Source organism: Oncorhynchus mykiss, chromosome 17 (genome assembly GCF_057628025.1).
Source record: "Oncorhynchus mykiss isolate SJ-2025 chromosome 17, ASM5762802v1, whole genome shotgun sequence".
In the NCBI taxonomy this organism is placed as follows: Eukaryota; Metazoa; Chordata; class Actinopteri; order Salmoniformes; family Salmonidae; genus Oncorhynchus; species Oncorhynchus mykiss.
This window is the reverse complement of record NC_143038.1, coordinates 54547206-54554617: the sequence shown is the minus strand read 5'-3', so window position 1 is coordinate 54554617 and position 7412 is coordinate 54547206. Positions and strand designations below refer to the sequence as shown.

Genomic DNA, 7412 nt, shown 5'->3' with positions numbered 1-7412 from the left:
TTTGAAGAGAGCAGATACCAATTGCTACTTTAAGACACTTCGGGGAAAAATAGTATGGCAGCCACAAGTCCTGGAAAAAAGCAGAGGTTCTCCCTGTTCATCCCCATCCTTTCTCCCTCGCCCTCCCTCTACCCCGCCCTTCCTCTCCCACGCCCTCCTTCCCTCTCTCCTGCCATCCCTCCCTCTCTCCCGCCCTCCCTTCCTTTCCTTCCTCTCCCTGCCCTCCCTCCAAATCCCCCACCCTCATCTCTTCCTTCCTCACTCCCTCCCTATCTGCTGCTCTCCGCCCCTGCCCTCCCTCTCCCCTGCCCTCCCTCCCTCACCCTCCCTTTCCTTCCTCTCCCTGCCCTCCCTCCACATCTCCCACCCTCCATCTCTTCCTCCCTCACTCTCTCCCTATCTGCTGCCCTCCCTCTCCCCACCGTTGCTCTCCACCCCCGCCCTCCCTTTCCCCAACGCTCCCTCTCCCCCGTCCTCCCTCTCCCTCCACCCCCCTCCCTCTTTTCTGTCCTCTCTCCTGTTCTGGCTGCTCTGTGGGCCAACCTCCCTGCCAGTGGTTAGTATCACAGATGGAGATTAGGAACACCCTGGTTGGCCATTGTCCTTTGCCAGGGAGTCCCAATAGGACCCACTGAACACGATAGCGTAATAAGAGAGAAAAAAAAATTCACTCCTTTATCAGCTGCAGTAGCTTCCGTTGAGGTCACTGCCTCATGTCATTTAGCTGCGCCTCCCCCCTACCCTCGTCATCTAGACAATCCGGTCATGAAGTTTAGAGGATGGGGGAATGGTGAAGGAAAATAGAAGCTTTGAAAATCCCTTGAAACTTGTTAAGTATGAATTGTTGAAATACCTATTTTCTTTTACCCAGGGTCTCTTAACCCAGACACACTGCTGGGACAGACCAATGATTTAGGTTAAAGAAAATACTTAATGTTTAAAATATTAAGAGATGTTACGTTTGATGTGCTGAAAAATAACACTTTTGTTGAAATAATACTCTCCAGAATGACAAAATACATTGAATGTGTTGAAGAATATATGAATCCATTCCTTCCTGTCTTTTTTACAGAGCATGTTGAAAACGGAACAGTTGCAGATGGAGAATTTCGGGAAACCGCAGGGCCAAAAGGGATCCCTCTCAGTCTGCGCACAGCTGTGTGTTTGGTTCACAAACTACAAAGGCAGTCCGTGGTCAGTGCTCCCTCGTGAAAGGAGCTAAAAACAAAGTGTGAGCACTACAGGACGTACAATAGACTCCAAAAAAGAAGAGGGAAATGTCTGCAACAAACAGAGAGAAAGTCTTGATTTTGTTTCTATAATATCTGTATTGTTTTTACGATAGGTAACACAGTAGACAGAAGTGTTTACAGCAAATAAACGTGGATTTAAAGGAACTATATGTTGCAGCAATGTATTTTATCCACTCTGCTTTGAGTTCAAAGGGGCAGACTGGATTGCTCATTTTCCACCAACAATGGCCTGGTTGAGGTGTTCCATTCTCAGAGCTAGGCATGGTGGAAGCCCAACTGTGGAACACAGATTTGTCATTTGCCTCCCTGACAACAAGCCAATCGATATTTGACCACCAATAGTTGACTGTGGTATTTCTCCCTTGTCTAATGTCTGATAATTACCCATCTGACTCACATTTATGTGAACTATTTAGGTATTATGGAAACATTCACGTTAAAAAGAATGCCCAGGCAATTACTGTCAGTGTCGTTTTTCACCACCCCTAATTCACCCCAATCACCTGCCCTTTAAAGAGACCAGTACTTTTGTATATTTTTTTGCCAATAGTTCTGAAAGTAGCCCTCACGAACCAAAAGTGGTCCCCGAAATTTGCGCACTGTCACACGTGCAGATATGTGACCCACCACCTGGATTCGGTCCCATGTAGCAAAATTAAAAACAGTGTTTTGTACATTGGATGAAATTGGAGACTCTGAGCTAGAAAATGGTATTTCATACACTGCAGTTGAGATACAATGGGAAAGTAATTCTGTTTGAAAGTTGATAAACTTGTAACCCCACTTGAGAAAATGGCCCTAGAATGTTTTGGTACACCTACCGGAGAGCTCTTTGTCTACATCCATGCAGCATCGTTCACACCCTCCTAAGCCTTAACCCCACCTATCTCTTTAAGGATTCACATGTGAGGCCATGCGCTAAACAGAGTGAGTTGTGTAGTAAACAACCAAATATTTCAAGAATAATTGGTAAAAGTAGTAGCCTACAATAAGGAAAAACTCAAGGTAAAAAATACACTTTATCTAGTCCTTGGCCTATATACTAATCTGACTTTGATGCAGGTCATGTTGTTCTTCACATTTATTTTATAAGTTCATTTGTCACATGCACAGGATAAAGAAGGTGTAAACGGTACAGTGAAATGGTTACTTGCATATTTGCATAACAGAAATATCAAAAACAGAAAAAGTGTCCAGATAAATATATTTAATAATTATTAGATAACGCTTACCCAGACACACTTATCTAAATTGATGGGTCTATGAATTTGCAGGTAGCTAAAGCTAACCAACTAGGTTCAATGTTAGCTAGCTAACATTAGGCTATAACTATCAATGCAAATGCATTTCTGATTTGAATAATATTACTACACCGATCATACACGTAATGTTAGCTAGCGAGCCAGTAAGCTAATGTTTGCTAGGTAGCTAATAGTACGCTTTTACTTGCTATGAAAACGAGTTTCTGACAAAAGTAGAAAATTATATTTGAAAAGCTAACTGACTTACCCGTACACATGAACGCTTCACAGCAGATTGGAACCATTTAACTCAATTTTGTTTGTAGCTAAATCTTGTTTGGCCAGCGTTGTCAAGTCACTCCAGTTCACAATGACTGTGGCGTGTGCAGAAAGTAGCCCATCACCACCTTTTCCAACTGATCTGTCGATAGCGCCTGTTAAATTGTGGGCATCAATGTTGAGAAAGGTAGCGAAACCTTTCTAGTTATCGATGGCTAACGTTATATCATTCAAAAAAGCCACAGTAGAAAGGATTATCAACACATATGGAGCAGCTCACATTATAAACAGAAGCATGCTAAATGGCAGACCAATCCAAACTCCTCTCCCAGCATGTCCAGGCCATCCATCATCTCAGCCAATCATGGCTAGCGGGAAGGTTCCTGACTTTTTCCATGGCTAAACCAACTAGGCTCGTAATTTTACAATTTTATTCGTATTTACAGATGGAATACAAGTTTGTTATTAAGGCACATGAAAGTTCACACAGAACAAATGTCTGCACGAAAACACGTACAAAAAAATATATATAATAAAGACGTTCAAATGTCTCTCCTGTAAACTAGTGACTTGCAACATACGCCTAGCTTCCTGAAACGGGTGACATATGTGCACCACGTCATTGCTCTCTCTCTCACTCTGTTGTGCGTGAATGATGTGCCTCTTGCTAGCTGTCACTGACCGACTCAAATCAGCCTTATGTAGCAAAATTAGAAATTGTGTTTTTTACATTGTATAAAAGTAGAGACTCAGAGCAACAAAATGGTATATCATACACTGCATTTGAGGAACAATTGGAAAGTAATTTTGCTTTTAAAGTTGATGAACTTGTAAACTCACTTTTGAGAAAATGGCCTTTGAATGTTTTGGTACCTACTGGAGAGCTCTCCTTTGTCTACAACCATTCAGCATTGTTCACATCCTCTTAAGCCAACCCCACCCATATCTTTAAGGATTCACATGTGAGGTCATGTGCTAAACAGTGAGTAGTGTAGTAAAGATTAAAACTAAAAGTGGTAAAAGTAGTAGCTTATAATAAGGACAAATTCCACATAAACAGAAAGTGTCCAGATAAAAATATTAGATGAAGCTTACCCAGACACACTTGTCTAAATTGATGGGCCATGTGAAAGAAATGCTATAGCCCCAGCCACATCCAGTGGTGGCATAGGTACTACATTGTGATACTTGAGTAAAAGTAAAGATACCTTAATAGAAAAGGACTCAAGTAAACATCATCCAGTAAAATACTACTTGAGTAAAAGTATTTGGTTTTAAAAATACTTAAGTATCGGCCTCCCGGGTGGCGCAGTGGTTAAGGGCGCTGTACTGCAGCGCCAGCTGTGCCATCAGAGTCCTGGGTTCGCGCCCAGGCTCTGTCGTAACCGGCCGCGACCGGGAGTTGTGAATAATATAAATAGTCAAGTAAAATACTTTAGTAGTACTTTAAAGTAGTTTTACACCACTGGCCACATCTTGCTAATTGGGTGGGTCTCTACAGAAGGTGTAAACAGTACAGACAAATGGTTACTTGCATAGTAGCAATACCAGAAATAGATCATGTCAACATAAATAAAATATACAGTATGTACAAGAGCAGTAACGATATCAGTGATAGATGAGGTATGCATACAATCAGGGGTAAAGTGGCTGAGCAGCAGGAGAAAAAAAAATAGTAGCAGCAACGTATGTTAGGATAGAGTCAATTGAATAGAGGCACTATAGGAAATAACAACAACAAAAAATTCACCTCCCAAGTTTAGATATGAATAATCTCGTACAATGCAATGAAAATGATTTTCACCTGAAGTGCTGGTACTGCTTGATCTGTGGCAGCGGTCTGAAGTACAGAGTCAGGTGTTGTTGCCAGCCATAGCTTTCCACCAGCACCGTACCATCATCCAGTCCAACCAGCAGTGGGATGTTGACCCTTGTCAAAGTGCTGTCCTTCACATGATGACTGCGCTGCTGCCTTTTCTGTATGACATGCCTTCATCAATCAAGTAGTCGACTTGTTGTGGTATTCCTTCACAGCAGACACCAAACAAGCCACACTTCCGAGGAGTTAAAAGTAGATGGGACCTGGCTGCATAGGGTCAGAAGGATAGTGCACCTGCAAACAACAAAAGAACATTAAGAAATTACAATTAATTATCTCAGTCAGTCTGTCTTTACACAGCTCAGGGAAAGGTATTTGCCTGCCTCCCATATATTTACTTTTTTTTGTGTCTATCTATCCATCTATGTCCTTAAATCAGTATAAAGGAGGAAATGTTGCTTAGTTGTTGAGCAAACCCAGAGACAACTGCAAGTCTTGACAGGTGGTCTTGCAGTCAGCAACCATCTTCTGGTAGACAGATCGCTCACTGAACAAGCAGGAGATGCTGCTCTTGCTTCTTCAGCTTGGCTGACTTAACAGCTTCTGGCATATGATCAGGTCTTCAGATCTGCCAGTTGTTCCCCTGGCACTGCCAGCACAGGTCTGTCCTGGGCTTAGTGCTTGAGCTGTGGCGCAGCAATTTTCGCCACAGATTCCTGAAGGAAGACAGCCCGACTACACGTACATCAGGAAAATACCGAAACAATGTGAGATCAATAAAAGTAGTGCCAATCATGTGGATGTCAATTAAATAATCAAAACATGTTTATGCTTTACATTACAAGGAATCAGGGACAACACTAGCTGATACGCCACACTGCTGCTTTTGCCACATGGGATGGCAGTAGCTTGCCACCAAAGTGTTTGTGTAACGGGTGTCGTCCTGTTAATACTATTGCATGATCCTCTGCGTAGTTGTTGATAAAGTTCACCACACGCTGCAAGTCCTCATGCTTCAGGTGTAACCTGTGCTTGCTTGGGCCAGCTCTCTTTTTGATGGGAGGCATTAGACCATTCACCTTGTGCGACTGGTGGAGGAGAGTCAGGTGTGTTCTACTGTTGCTGAAAGACTAATTCCAGGTACAAATATTTTAGCATTATTATAAAATAGATGCGAAATGCCATTCTGAGAAATCACTACACACAGTTCATACACGTAATGTTAGCTAGCAAGCCAGCCATCTAATGTCAGCTAGCTAGCTAACAGCTAGCTTTAACTTGGGGTATTTTGTTTAGACATGTTGCTACCTAGCCAGCTAAACAATTAACCATAATCCCAATCCATAGAGTACTAGCATAGAAACCGATTGGCATAGCTAGCTAAAGTTAACCAAATAGGTTCAATGTTGCTAGTTAGCTAGCTAACGTTAGGCTATAACTAGCAATGCGAAATGGCATTCTGAGAAAACATCCCTAACGTTACACAGTTCATACACGTAAGTTATTGTTAGCTAGCAAGTAAATCAGTTAGCTAGCTAAACAAGGAACTATAATCCCAATCCATAGAGTACTAGCAATACAAACAGATTGTGAAAGCTAGCTAAAGTTAACCAAATAGGTTCAATGTTAGTTAGCAAGCCAGCCATCGAACTTCAGCTAGCTAGCTAACAGCAAGCTTAAACTTGAAATTAAAATATAGACAAAATTAGAAACGTATAATATCTGAATCTGTAGCTAGACTCTTACCCATATACATGGATGAAAGCTTCACAGCAGACTGCAACCCCTTTCATTAAATAAGACATCCTGTGTTGTTTTCATTTAGTTTGTACAGACATTCCACTGATTTCAAAACTCGGTCAACTTCTTCCATGACAACACTGTTGATTTCCGTTTCTTCCCTATCAATGGCATCAGAAGACAATGTCTTCTTCAATTAAAATGTTTTTCATCAGAGATCGTCCTCCACAACTTTTTCCCACTAACCTTTGTCGAATGGCGCCTGAAATTCAGGGCAGCAATGTTATTGTAAGCGATAGCAACATATTTGCTATAAGTTATATTCTTAGAAAAAAAAAAACTGCAGTAGAAAGGGTTATCTACGCATAACGAGCAGCTCAGTTTATAGACACAAGATGCTACACTGCAGACCAATCTGAAACTCATCTCTCAGAATGTCCAGCCCACTCATTATCTTAGCCAATCATGGCTAGTGGGAAGGTTCCTCCCTTTTTCTTTGGCTAAACCAAGTAGGCTCATAATTGAACAATTTTATTCGTATTTACAGATGGCATAAAAGTTTGATATTAAGGCACATGAAAGTTCACATGTTCAAAAAGGCATGTCTGCCCCCCTCCAAAAAAAGGCATTTCGATAAAAATAAAAAAAAATAAAATAAAAAAAAACAGTAACAGCAGCGTACGTTATGAGTCAATTGAGTTAGTGCAAAAAGGGTCAATGCAGATAGTTACATAGTTAACCAATAGCTATCCAGACAAACTATTTAGTCTTATGGCTTGGGGGGGGGGGCTGTTCAGTGTCCTCTAAGTCCCGAACTTGGTGCATCGGTACTGCTTGCCGTGCTGTAACAGTCGATGAGTTGTGTGGCTCGAGTCTGACAATTTTTAGGGCCTTCTTTTGACCCAGCCTGGTATAGATGTCCTAGGGATGTACTGGGCCGTACGCACTTTACGCACCTTGTGGTTGGATGCTAAGCAGTTGCCATACCAAGCGGTGATGCAGCCAGTGAAGATGATCTAAATGGTGCAGTGATATAACTTTGAGGATCTGAAGGCCGGTGCCAAATCTTTTCAGCCTCCT

General features: G+C 41.9%; 1 long non-coding RNA gene across 1 annotated transcript; it reads right to left on the bottom strand.

The window, feature by feature from the left end:
- Positions 1-3190: 3190 nt before the first annotated feature.
- Positions 3191-6722, bottom strand: LOC149976082 (uncharacterized). Its single transcript, XR_016488143.1, has 2 exons — positions 6339-6722; positions 3191-4886 (listed from the first exon to the last, which is right to left on the bottom strand). It is a non-coding gene; the product is annotated as an uncharacterized LOC149976082 (long non-coding RNA).
- Between the last annotated feature and the right edge of the window lie 690 nt (positions 6723-7412).